The 14431-nt window shown below is 42.2% G+C and overlaps 1 long non-coding RNA gene across 1 annotated transcript in view; it reads left to right on the top strand.

Moving 5' to 3' along the window:
* Window positions 1-9044: 9044 nt before the first annotated feature.
* The window catches only part of LOC110741050, a 288042-nt gene continuing 282655 nt past the window's right edge, over window positions 9045-14431 (top strand). The window contains exon 1 of the long non-coding RNA XR_002516621.2: window positions 9045-10487. This is a non-coding gene — a long non-coding RNA (uncharacterized LOC110741050). The remainder of the gene's footprint in view (window positions 10488-14431) is intronic.

Genomic DNA, 14431 nt, shown 5'->3' with positions numbered 1-14431 from the left:
CAGTCTAGGTCTTGTGCTTGTTCTTGTTTATATAACGTAAGTATGTAAGTGATTATTCTGAGTGCTTTGTATCTCTTAACCATGAGATTCTATGCAATCACAGTAATGTGCATAACTAGAAAGCGATTGCTTTTTTGGGGTATATCAAAATGCATTTGAATTCCAAATATTTTATTATAACCTTAAGAGATGCTTTCTGGTTCTGTTTAAATTTACACAATTTTTTTCTACTGTTTTAAGTATTTTATAAATTTCACGCCAAATCTCATTTATTTAAGTAGGCTTAATAATTTGGTCTTAGGTAGAACCAAGAGAAATAGCTAAATGAGGACTGACATTATCGTTTCCTCTATTTGAAGAAGATCTGTTCTAGATTCTTTTAGTGTCTTCCTGTTTAGTTTTGCTCATTTCAACCATCATTGAAGTATTTAAGCGAGGAGGAGGAACATACAGAAGTGTTTTGAATCACAGTAATTAAAACCAATGGTTTTATAAAACATTAATCAGGATTGAAATTTTGAAAGGTAAAAGGAATTTTAAAAAGACTGTGGAGATCAATAGCACAAGTTATGTTTGCTCTCAGCACACCCAGGTAGGGGAAGCGGGAATGGTGGGCAGGAGGCTGGACTGATCTTGCGGTTAACTGAATTCACTGTGAAGCTCTGACCAGCCCCATCGATCTGGCTTGCAGTCTCTCCTTCCCTCTTCTTAAGACCTTCACAATATAAAAAGTAGTGTTAAAATTGCAATCAGAAGCCTTTTATTTTTTTCTCAATTAAAGCATGGTGACTAAAGAAAAATCCATGAAAGTCTATTCTGGCTAAGTGGTTTCTTTATTTAAACTTTTATTTTAGGTTTGGGGGTACATGTGAAAGTTTGTTACATAGGTAAACATGTGTCACGGGGTTTGTTGTACGTATTATTTCATCACCCAGGTATTAAACCCATTACCCAATAGTTGCCTTTTCTGCTCCCCTCCTTCCTCCCACTTTCACCCTCAAATAGCCCCCAGTGTCTGTTGTTTCCTTCTTTGTGTTCATAAGTTCTTTTTTAGCTTCCACGTGTGAGAACATGCAGTATTTGCTTTTCTGTTCCTGTGTTAGTTTGCTAAGGGTAATATATTTTGGCTAAGTGTTTCTAGATTTGCAATATTTATTAGAAAGATCAGAAATTCCAGTTTATATAAAGTGTTCTGGCTGATGCAATAACATATCACAGCTTTTAATTGACCAGGCTTTTGGGAGAAACTTACACCTTGTTAAGTTACCAAACTTTATGATTAGTGAATATGGAGTGTATTCTTTTAGAACCATAAACCTGACAGAAGGATAAAGAAGAATCCAGTGAAAAGACAGAGATGGGAACCAGTCTCCCATCAAATGTTGACACAAAATTTGAGTGCTAATTAATTAAAGATTTACATTTGCTTCATAGATTAAATGAAAATGCAATGGCTATGTTTATATGTGTGTTTGCATAATTTTATCTGTACGTATCCATTTTATAGGCATACATATACATATATGCATACATTTCTATGCATAGAAATGGAGGAAGGCGGGTACAGAAGGGAATCTAGGCCTTGTTCTTGTTCTTGTTTATATAATGTGGGTATGTAAGTGATAATTCTGAATACTTTGTGTCTCTTAACCATGAGATTCTATGTTATCACTGTAATGTGATACATATATGCATACATATTTTATGCATACATTACATTGTACATGCATGCTTACACACAGACAGACAGGATATTAAACTGGAGGTTCAGACTGATGTGCCAAGTTCCAGAAGGTATCAGATATCGGAAATTATCTGATAACAATTTCAAATGGGGTGCCCAGGAACTGTTTAGATTGATTCATTTACTTTGAAAGGGTTAGGTTGTTGGAATGAAGGATTGTACAGAGGATTGCTTTGGAGAGAGAGAGTCTATTTCATTCTCCCTTTTGCATGGCAGACAACACCTGACAGCAATAACTTAAGCATACCTTGAGAACGACCCTGTGTGGCACATGCAACTGAATGTGTGTTCAGAGTTCTAGGCCAAGGAGTCTAGGGGTGGCTAAGGCAGATATTTATTCCTTACTTATGAGGAACATCTGAGCCCCTGTCTCATGGAATGAGGGCTGTACAGTGGATTGAAGCCCTTTGTTTTGGGTTAAATGAAGGTTGCCACGTGGAAGTTGTTAGGGGGAGGGTGTTAAGTAAAAATGCTATATCAACTGCATGCTTCTTGCAAATGGCTATGGTTCTCCTGTTCAGCCTGCTGCCACTGGACCACCCCTCTATGTAAATTACCCCTAATAAAACTCTAGGTCTCATTTACTGACTCCAGGTCTCTTCTTTGGCCACTTGAACCTGGCGCCACCGCTATTGAAGTTAATAGGAGTCTGGCATGACACCTTGCCATCCCAAAGAGTCGCTAAACAATTCCTAGGCAGTGTTTGAATAGCCATATTCCTTGCTTCTCACAACACCTGGTCACAATTGGTTACAATGTCTGGATTAAGCAAGTTGGCTCTTATAAAAGTTAAATGAATTATTTGCCAACTATGGTTTGTTTGCAAAAGTATTTTTTTCACAGTGAAAAATCTTACAGATAATTTATGACTCTGAGCCAAGGTGAGTCAACTATATACACTGAAATATGCTTACCATGTGATTAGCAGCTTGATTGTAGAGTGATCTGACCTGCATATTTGGCAAGCTGTCAAATATCTGCTAATAGAGTGTCAGGCACACTCAGATGCTTGTTAAATGTCTTCTCACATGATAAGCATTAGAATCTTCGCAGTAATTCCCAGCCAGTTTCCACATCAGGTCCTGTGCGCCCTCAAATACAGGTAATGGTGTTGACGTGTAGCTATTGCATTCACTCAAACAGAAGAAGGAAGGGAGTTTTCTTGGCTACTAGAGCTCCCTGGCTGTTATGGGTTGAATTACATCCCCCCAAATTTTCCATCATAATTAGGATGTTATGTTGACATCCTAACTCTCAGTACCTTAGAAAGTAATCATATTTGGAAATAGGGTTGTTGCAGATGTAATTAAGATGAGGTCATACCATAGTAGGGTGGGCCCCTAATCCGAAATGACTGGCGTCCTTATAAAAATGAGAAATTTGGACAGAGACACACACACAGGGAGGGATAACATGTGAAGAAGAAGGTGGAGGTTGGTGTGATGCTTCTACAAGCCAGAAAATGCCAAAGATTGCCAGCAAACTACTGGAAACTAGGAGAGGGCCGTGGAACAGATTCTTTCCCACAGCCCCCAGAAGGAGCAACCTATGCCAACACCTTGATTTGGACTTCAGGGCTGTGATACATTTCTGTGGTTTTAGCCACCTAGCTTGTGGTACTTGCTACTGGAGCTTTAGGAGGCAAATACACTGGGCTTATGAAATGAGCAAATTCATCAGCAAAGGGGGATTTTCTACGTCTGTGGACTCCTTTTACCCTTTCTTTTGCTTTGTGTACTATCACAGCTCTTACTCAGCTATTGCCCCTACCACAGTGCCTCATCTTTCCTTTCCTTTTAGAGAAATTGTATAAAAACTATGGTATCCAGAATGGATAAGTATTTGATAGATTAATCTGGCTTGGACATGCAATCATTTACTAAATGACTGTTGAATATGCTTGGAATGTCCAACTCTGGCAAATTTGAGAAATTTCAGGTTGCATGAGTATATTTTCTATAATCCTAGAAGTAAAGGCCAACATTGTCTAATAAATGGTGGACATTTTAGCATAGTGAATAAAGAGATGTAAGATAGCAATATTACAATTAACCAGAACTCTTAATAGGAAATGAAGTTTGGAATGGAGGATCTTTTATGTTATGAGTAGATGAATGTGTTTTATTCTATGAATAATGAGAGCTAAAAATAACTGCAAGAAAGGAGTGGCATGATCAGTTCAGAACTTCATTTAAAAATAATTACAGATTTACAGGAAGATGTAAAGAAATGTACAAGGAGGTCTCTTGCACTCTTTACCCAACCTTTCTTAATGTGAACATCTTGCATAACTGTAGTATATAAAAAACAGGAAATTAACATTGGTGTAATCCATAGGGCTTACTTAGATCTGGCAGGTAAATATACACACTCATTTGTATCACATGTATGTGTGTGTGCAGCTCCGTGCAATTCTCTTTTCCTTTTTTATATAATTTCTTTTTGTAGTGATAGGGTCTTGCTATGTTGCCCAGGCTGGTCTTGAACTCCTGGCCTCAAGCCATCCTCCTAACTCGACCTCTCAAAGTGCTGGGATTACAGGCATAAGCCAGTGCCTGGACTCTATGCAATTTTCTTATATGTGTAGTATCATATAACCACTAACATAATCAGGTTATGTAACTGTTTCATCACCACAAGACTTGCTTGTGTTACCCTCTTAAAGCTACACCAATTCCGTGACCCACCCTTAACCCCTGTCAACCACTAATGGTTCTTTACTTCTATAATTAGGTCATTTCACAAATGTTACATAAGTGGAATCATGCAGTACAAATTCTTTGACAGTGGCATTTTCCACTTAGCATAATGTCCTTGAGGCTCATCCAGGTTGTTGTGTGGGTCAAGAGTTCATTCCTTTTTATTGCTGAGCTGTATTTCATGGCACAGATGCTCTACAGTTTAATCAATCATGTACTGAAGGGCATTTGGGTAGTTTCTGGCTATTACAAATAAAGTTATGGCATCCGAGTGCAAATTTCTGTGTGAAAATATATTTTCACTACTTTGGGACATATGCTCAAGAGTTCAATTGCTGGGTTGTATCGTGAGTCTATTTTTAGTTTTATTTTTAGTTTTAAAAGAAAATGCCAAACTATTTTCCAGAGTGGTTCTACCATTTTACACTCTCACCTGTGATTCAGTTTCTCTACATCCTCTTCTGAACTTGATGTTACCAATATTTTCTTAATTTTAGCCATTCCAATAGGTGTAGTTATATCTCATCGTAGTCTTAATTTGCATTTGTCTGATGGCAAATGGTGTTAAACACCTTTTCATGTGCTTCTTTGCCATCCATGTATCTTCTTCTCTGCGATGTCTGTGAATGTCCTTTGGCCACTTTTAGGTTGGACTGTTTGTTTTTATAACTGTAAGCTTTGAGAGTTCTTTATATACTCTAGATCCAAGTTCTCTGTCAGATGTGTGATTTGCGAATAGTTTCCTCCAGTCTGTGTTTTCATTCTCTTAAGAGGGTCTTTTGCAGAGCAGAAGTTTTAAATTCTGATAAAGTCCAATTTAGCTTACAGAATTTTGCTGTCAAGGACATGATCCGTTTTACATTTTGCATGTGAAGGATGAAAAAGAGATCATTAAATATGGGGAAATGTAGATAGTTGCAATGCTATTTCAGCAGTCCATTTGGAAAGGGCTGAAGTGTCAGTATAGCTGGAGACAAAGGTAGTAGACCTAAGAGAACTTCATTATCAGTATCCTGTGGGAAGTGTGGGGGTATCAGGTGACATTTAGGGTTTGGGTTTACACAATTGTGTGAATAGTCTTCCCATCAACTGGGGCCGTTATATGAGAGAAGAGCACGTTTGGAAGATGGGACCAGGGTGGCCAAGACTTGAGATTAGATGTAATGAGCTTCCGGTGCTTGTGGGACATTCAGGGAGAAAATACTCAGTGGGCAGTTAGAGAAGTGGGTCTAGACCTCGGGTGAGGGTTCAGAACTGAGCACACAGACCTGGGCATCATTGGCAGTCAGGTGTGCTTGAAGTCATGGAAGTAAATGAGACCACCTGGGGATGGGCTATATATGTTTCAATTCTGCATGAGAAAGCAGAAGACAGGAGATAGATTCAGTGAATTATGTAGACAATCTGAAAACTAGACAAAGCTTAAGAAATTCCATGTTATCTTCCCTTACTAAGAAACTCTGGTGATTTGGGCGAGTGAGAATCTTTCAGCAAAGCATCCAGTGTCTTCCTTTGGAAAGTAGAATCAGGGAATGATTTATATTTTTTTATTATTGAGTTGTTGAACCTTACACATATGAGAGTCAAGTCACCAGATCGATCCTTGACTTTTATCTTCAATATTCTGTAATCCATCTTTTTATTCCAAACTTACCCCAAAGGAATGGAGTTTAGCATCCTCTTTAGTTTGGAATGAGAGAAAATCGTTTCAGTCTGCTGCATCTACATAATGCCGCATGAAGCGAATACAAGATAATGAAAAAGAAAAGTTAAAAACATTAATAGCTAATGGAAATAGGTATTTGAAGATCAACTTTTGATCAGCATGTAATATCTAAGCCTTTAATTTTTAAAACGCTCAAGCACAGTGATTTATTTTCATGCTGTGAGTGAATGAAAGTGAAAGACTGAAATTCTTTTTTTTTTTTTTTTTTTTTTTGAGACGGAGTCTCGCTCTGTCGCCCAGGCTGGAGTGCTGTGGCCGGATCTCAGCTCACTGCAAGCTCTGCCTCCCGGGTTCCCGCCATTCTCCTGCCTCAGCCTCCCGAGTAGCTGGGACTACAGGCGCCCACCACCTCGCCCGGCTAGTTTTTTGTATTTTTTTTAGTAGAGACGGGGTTTCACCGTGTTAGCCAGGATGGTCTCGATCTCCTGACCTCGTGATCCGCCCGTCTCGGCCTCCCAAAGTGCTGGGATTACAGGCTTGAGCCACCGCGCCCGGCAAGACTGAATTCTTTTAAAATGAAAAACTGCTTCCTGTGGTCTCGTCAAATAATGGCGCTACGTGCTCAAGCTGGAAGCCCGACCCTCCCTTAGATACGCACGCTGTGCTTGTAGGAAAAGAAAATATGCAGGGAGGAATCGACCCCACTGTATTTAAAAGGGATTTGGGGAGATTTTGTTCTTAGAGTCATGGCCAAAAAGCCTTGAAGGTTATGACAATGACAACTGGATTCACGGGTGCCGCAGGTTTTCCCAGCCACCAGCTCATAGACTCCTCTTCACTGCCCTCCCTCTCTGTTTTCCTCACACAGAGTTCCCTTGCACATGGATTCCCACCAGCTGTTTGCTATCAGGCTAAAAAGAGTGTTTGGCTAGAAATAAAAATTCCTCTTGAGTATGATACCTTACAAGAAGGAAAGGAGATGCTAAATTGTGAGCAATCTCAGGGTCTCCAGGTGGACAGGAGCTGGAGAAGCGGAGATGCGGGCTATGGCCAGCAGGTGGCAGTGTGAGCACGCAGCCAACAAACAGAGACAGCCCCCCCCACCCCCTCCACCCCGCGGCCCCCCACCCCCCATTCCTGAGGACCAGGACCTGCAGCTGGTTCTGCATATCTTCAAGGTAGATTTCCAGCGTCCTACCTCCCACCTTTCAAGTCCTGGTCAAATGCTGTAAAAGCTCTTCCACTGGATAATTTATAGGAACATCCCTTTTCTCTCTTCTTTCCAGTGGCTTATTTTGAAAGGCTGAGCTCTTTTAATAAATGAGCAACCTACACAATATGAAGGGAAATAAAACGCTTTATAGCCATTTGATGGCAAGTGTTTGTCTGCCTTAAGCACGCCAGTGGCAGAAAGATAAAATAAGGACAAGGTCGTGGTTTTGATCTCTGCTGAGGCCAATTAGCTTTGTTCTACAGTGTGCCCAAGGGCCTCACCTTAAATATGTCTAACCACCTGGAAATGCTTGTTTTGCATATGGGGGTCAATGCTGAAGTACTGCTCACTCAATACCTAGAAATTCACTATGGTTAAAAAAAGATTAGCTTCAGAGTCATGCAGACTTGAGTCCAAATCCTTGCTGTATCACTCACTAGCTGGGCAGCCTTGGGTAAGTCACTCTCTCAGAATCTTTTTTCCCATCTCTGTAGGTTCCGTGTGAAGGTAATAAACCATGTACATGAAATGCCTGGCACACAGCAAGTACGGAACCAAAGGTAGCTAGAAATGATAATGCTAACATCCATTGACCGTTCCCATGACAATTTACCTGGATTCTTTGTACACCAAGGAGAATCTGGCTTTGTCCTTATGTCCTTTGAAAGTACAGTCAACTCTTTGCTTCAGTGGATCATCTAGTTTAGAACCGTATTCTTTATCTCCATGCTGGTCTCAGGCTGCAGAGAGGGGACTGAGACAGAGGAGTGTTTGGGAAAGAAAGAACAGGTTAATTATACATTGTTCTGAAATCACTGCTTTTCATAGCCAAATAGAAATGACTTTTGAGTGATCAGCTGTTCCCCTTGTCTGCCTCAGAACAATAGGAGATAGATGGGTGAAATGACTTTTCCAAGAGAAGATCCCCAAGGGTCCCTTCCCTTCATCACTCACACACATGGTTATTTAGATGGCACCCCCGCCTTGTGATTCATTCCATGCTGCCCCATGAAGACCTGCATGGTGCCTGATCTCTGTGGGTGGCTCCACCATCCTCCAGGTTTGCAAGCCAGGTCCTGAGGAGCCATGCTTGACATCGCATTTCTCTCTGTGTTTTGTCCAAATACTGTTTTTTCTCCAAAACATCTCCCAAATCTGTCTCATATTTTGTTATTATCTGTATCAGCACTCTTTTGTCTATGTTAACTGAATTTCTTCTGGATTTTTACAGGGACCTTCCATTTGGTCTACCTGCATTCACTCTATCCCTTCCTTATTAACTTTTCTACTCTCAAGTTAGAGCGAAGTTTTAGCCACGATGCTATCTGAAGGTCGGGCTGTTAATGTTTTTCTCTATAAGCTTAGGAGCACTTTACCTTTACTAGCTATTTTTTTATGCTGGACACGGGTAGGGGGAATAGTTCTTGCTATACTGGCAACACACAGAAGAATCACTCTGGTGTGAAAAAGCTCACATTTGGCTAGGCACAGTGCCTCACGCCTGTAATCCCAGCACTTTGGGAGGCTGAGGCAGGTGGATCACAAGGTCAGGAGTTCAAGACCAGCCTGGCCAACATGCTGAAACCCCATATCTACTAAAAATACAAAAATTAGCCAAGTGTGGTGGTGGGTGCCTATAATTCCAGCTACTTGGGAGGCCATAGCAGGATAGTTGCTTGAACCCAGGAGACGGAGGTTGCAGTGACCCGAGATCACGCCACTACACTCCAAGCCTGGGTGACAGAGCAAGACTCCGTCTTTGGGGGTGGTGGGGAGAAGCTCACATTCTTGGGGAGAGACGGCCATATAAACACAATGCTACAAAGCAGCGTATCACATTGCTGGGTACAGGAGGAGGCCAGCAGGCCCTAGCTGACGTGTGGGTGGAGGGAAAAGAGGCCTCCAGGAGGTCTGCATGGAAGCTTCTGCTTCATGGATATTTGTGAAGGGATCTGGGCTCCCTGCTTGGAACAAAGGCCCTGTCATCAAAGAATTTACAGTCTAGAGAGAAAGAAGGTCATTAAGTAAAAAATGTACAAATACCTCAACACATAAAGAATAATTACAGATTGTAATTAATACTGTGAAGGGAAAGAACAGGTTACATGAGAAAGAATAAAAGGGCCATGATTTTGTTTGGGGAATTGGATAAGGGTTCCCAGAGGAGGTGGCCTTGAGCCAAACCAGGAGACTGACCAGGAGGTGTTCTGCAGAGGACCAGAGTGCAAGACAGCATTCCCTGCAGCAGGGGCTGGTGCCCATGAAGCGAGAAAGAGCTCAGGGTTCAGGGAGCTGCAGACTGGTCAGTGTGGTTGGAGAAAGGGGAGGATGTGAAGGGTCAGATCAGGCAGGCGTTGGAGACCTTGGTCGGGGGTTGGTTTTGACTCAAGTGTGATGGCAGGAGAGCCCCCTGAAGGTTTTAAGAAAGGGAGTGCCAGTGATGGGCTTTGTGTGTGCAAAGTAACCTCACTGCAGTCTAGAGAATGGATGGGAGAGGGCAGTTGGGGGATTCAGTTAGCATCCGAGTGGGGCATGAAGGTGGCTGGGGTGTGGCTCCTCAGAGGGATTTGCACAAGTGAACATGGTTGGATTGGAAAGGCCAGGCCAAGGGAACAGAATGTCCAAAACCAAGAGGCAAGAGAAAAGACGATGTGGTAGGGGAACTGGCTTTGAAAGCAGCAGAGGTTTACGGGAGAGTGCTGGGCAGTGAGCCAGAGGGGAGTGCAAGGGACATGTGTTGGTACCCACAGTCTATGCCTAGGAGATGGGATCTTTCTCGAGGGGTGGAGCCACTAAGTGTTTGAAATAGAACTTTACGAGATCAGCTCTGCATTGTAGAAAGAGCTCTATTGGGATACCCTAAGGAGGCACAGAGGTTGAAGAGAATGGAGTTCTGTGGTTATTGAAATAGTCCAGGGACATGAAAAATGATATTTTGTTTTCCTAATAGTTGTCAACCATGGTAGCTATCATTTATCACATTCCTATCACGTGCTGCTGCTGTACCAAACCTTTGACCTCTGTCATTTCTAATCTTCCTTCCTGGATTTTCCATCACAGCTCCTCAAAGCAGGGATTGGAACTGGTATGAGTGAGCACAGGGGAGCAGAATGCTTCTGGCAGCCACTCCTCCTTGCAGCTATGGAGCCTCCCAGCACCTGCAAGGTAGTGTTTTGTTGCTATTTTTCAATAAAGAAATTAAAATTCTTTGATGAAGTAGCTTTTCCAAAGGCAATAGAGCTGAACACATTGCAAAAGTGGGATTTGAACTGTCATCTCTCTCATTCCCTAATTCAAGCCTTTTCCATTATATCAAATAGTTCCTTCGGTCTCTAGCAAAACCCATGGTGGTGAAATACAGTGATTTATATGATATTTGACTGCCCTATGAGAATGTGAGACTTTCTCATTGAATGTTAATTCTATTGACATTGAAGACAATGACTGTGTATTATTCATTGCCACCCTGTGCCCCAGTGCCAAGCCCTGTAAGTGTAAGTTTGTTGACTAAAAGAACCTATCAGATGGGATGGCAGTTCTCATATTAAGAATCTGAAGTCCTCTTTCATTCCATTGTTCACGTGACTCCTCTGTCTTTTCCTCTGAAAAGCATCACAAGGGGACAGCTGCCTTCCTGTGTCTACATCTTTGTAATAGAGTCATCAGCCACTATAGCTGCAGAGAATACAAACAGAGGAGAAAGACCCCAACCCCCCTCTGCGCTTCCTTTACATTTCCTGCTCACGTTTATGTCCAACTTCTCCAAACCCTCATGCCCTTAGTTCATGGTCCTTCACTCTGAGGAATAGGCAGGGCTGACAATTGGAGAATCAGAGTGTAGATTCATTGAGAGGCCATGGATTACAGTCACGTAATGGAGTCTGAGAATTATGCACCCACATCACTACAGAGAAGCAGGGTCACTGGAAGAAGAGATGGTGGTTGTGCAGCCAATTGAAATGCATACTGCATAACACCAACATTTTTCCACAGCGCTAGCTCACAGTAGGTTTTAATTATGTAGTAATAAAAAATGAATAAACAGCAGTAAATTACAGTCCATTTCTGTGAGTGATCTTGGTCCAATAGCTAAAATCCACAAATTACTTAAATACTTCAAATCAAATCAGAGTGTTTGTCAAGCATGTGTTGGGCAAAAGGCATCAGCATTTTTTATTGCCACTTTGCTGTTTATGGTTAAGTAGCATGTCACTGAGTTGGGGATGGAGTGAGGAGCCCAGACTGAAATGGAACTGGAATGTGTGGGAGGGGCTGGGCGTGAGAAATTCCAACCCCTGGGGCCATGTAAAGGGGTCTGCTTGATTTGCAGGGCTGGCAGAAGGTCTTCCTTGACTCCTCCATGCTTCAGGGCCCTGGCAAGGGAGGGGAACTCTGTACAGGCTGCCAGGCACAGAGGGGAGAAGGCACCAGCTGGGCCTGAGGCCGGGGATCACAGCTTGTTGTCTCCCTCGGAACATAACCTGTTGGTGTTCAGAGGCTCCACTACTGCAAGGAGGGCATTGGCTGTTGGAAGCAAAGCATTCTACTTCTTGGTGCTCTTGGCAGTTCCAAGTCCCCCTTTTGAAGAGCCGCAGTTGTAAATCCAGGTTTTTATGGAAACTGAAGCTTGTAGAATTTTAGGAAAAGAGTTACAAAGCATCTTTCTTTTTTTTTCTTTTTTGCAAATTTTATAAAAATGAGTGTCTGTGTGAATACCTTACTAGGGCTTACGTTTAATTAGTTTCACATAAATTAACCTTTATCTGTGACCTTGGGGCCGACACACTTCCAACATGCATAGCCATGTGATTTTTTGTCAACTTCATGCAGCCAACAAACCACAGGGCAGACAAGTAGAGCAGTACCTCTAGATTGTCACTCACTAAGTTGACATTTCGTCAAGATTTACATAAGCCAGTGGCCATTTACTGAGCATTCACTTTGTGCCATGGCTTGTGCTTTGTTGCTTTATGTTCTTCCCAACATAATGTGAATCTTAACTTTAATGACTTCACATGACAGGGAGTGGGGTGGAGAGAATAATTCCTTAAGAAGAGCGTCACATCAATTTGCTGCTGCAAACTCTGCCCTCGGCTGGGGGATGCTTGTCTTTTTCTTATGAGGTCTCGTCATCCTGTGACAGTGCCCATCCCACATTGGCACCAGAAAGTTCCTGGCTTTCTTGGACACCCTGGCACATGAGTCTTTCCCTACAGTCAGTCTCAGTGACTACAGACACTCAGGATCATGTAGATCCTATTCCCTAACTATGACAGCTTGTAAGAGTAATGTGGGGCCTTGATAAAATGCAGATTTCTCAAGCTTATTCTAGCATTCCTGAAACAGAAGCTCCAGGGGAGCCTGTGAATTTGTACTTCTAACAAGTACGTTACATGTTTCTCAAAATCAAGTTAGTTTGGGAATCACTGAACCAAAGGAAAGGTGAAACACATTCTAAGGTAATCACGGGGTGTGAGTTTTTACCGGGTTAACTAATTGAATAGAGAGCAAAAGAGCGAGGGGCATAATGTTCCTAATGGTGAGTGGCAGGAAGAAAATAAAGTCATTTAAGTGCATTTATTATGTGCCAGCAGCTGCACTAACCACCTCTGTGCATTTCATTTAGTGCTCCCCACCGATCTTTGAGGAAGAACCATTTTTATCCCCCCTTTAGAGGTAAAAATTCCCATTTAGATGGGAACATAGTGTCAGGGATGTTAAGTAAGTTTTTAAAGTCACACAGCTGGTAAAGGGTAGAGCCCAGATTAGAACCAAGACAACAGGATTTGAGAGCCCCATGTCCTTTCCTCTGTGCTCCAAAGACTGAACTATTGCCTAATCCTGGAGAAGCTACAATGTCCAACACTGGGGTTGAGTGAGGAGTCCAGAATCCTTCCCCAGCTGCAATAGTAGCTACCTGCAAAGGCACTGTGGGTACTGCTCAACATCCAGGGCACTGGGGTGCCTTGGTAGTCAAAAGCAGTGACTTGGAGGCTCATGAGCACGTGACTGTGCCTTGGTGTGGGACACTCGGGGTTCCCTGAGGAGTCAGTTGCACTGATGCCTTTGGCCACATAACAGGGGACAGTGGCACTGACTGTGAGAGGCACCCATGGACAGTGATGTGGGTGGTGGTATGCTGACCCACTTAGAGAGGAGAGCTGTTCGTGGTGTTGCACGATGGCTAAAGGTGTGGGCTCGAGAGTCACATAGCCTAGGGTTGACCCATGTGACTGAATCAACCTCTTATTCACTGTGTGACTGTACTTGTCTTCTGTTGATACTGTAGCAGTTTATATAAATTTACCTCCATTTGTGATCTCAAAGTTCTGTGGGTCAGACATTAAGGGACAGTGTGGTTCAGCAGTATCCTATACTCAGATGTTGGCTAGGCTGGGCACTTATCGGAGGCTTAGGGGAAAAATCCACTTGTAGCCTCATTCAGGTTCTTTGGTGAATTCAGTTCTTTACCATTGTTGGACTGACGCCCTTGTTTACTTGACATGTGTCCTCTTCTTCAGAGCACAAAGGGCAAGTTCCTTGAGTTCCTTGAGTCTCTGACTTCCTCTTCTGCTACTGGCCAGGAAAAGATCTCTGCTTTTAAGGGGTCACATGAATAGATTTAGGCTCACCAGATTATACAAGACAATCTCTTTAAGTTCAACATATTAATAACATTAAGTATATCTCCCTTGTAATTTTATAACAATGCAGATAAATTCACAGGAGTAACACCAACGAAAGAGGTCATGGGAGCAAAAATTCTGCGTACCACATTGGCCTCAGGCAAGATCTCTTGGACTTAGTGGCCCCCAAAACACTAGTTTTATAGATGTATGATATTTACAGAAACTAAGATTTAAGCAAATTTGCTACAATATATAGAGTTACATATTAGTCTGGAATTCTGTGCTCCGTTAAAATGCAGCATGTATTTTCCAAATGATAACTTGAAGGCTAAGAATAAGCTCAAATAATTTTTTTAGGAAAATCTGCTAAAATAGTATCAAGAAACAGCATGAGCCATTTACTCTTCCCCATCCTTCAACCACCCTCCCACCTCCTCACACACCATGTTGTTTGAAAGTTTTTGAAAAATCTTTTTTTTG

The sequence above is a fragment of the Papio anubis genome, chromosome 14 (assembly GCF_008728515.1).
Source record: "Papio anubis isolate 15944 chromosome 14, Panubis1.0, whole genome shotgun sequence".
NCBI classification, from domain to species: domain Eukaryota; kingdom Metazoa; phylum Chordata; class Mammalia; order Primates; family Cercopithecidae; genus Papio; species Papio anubis.
This window is presented reverse-complemented; position numbering and strand designations above follow the sequence as displayed.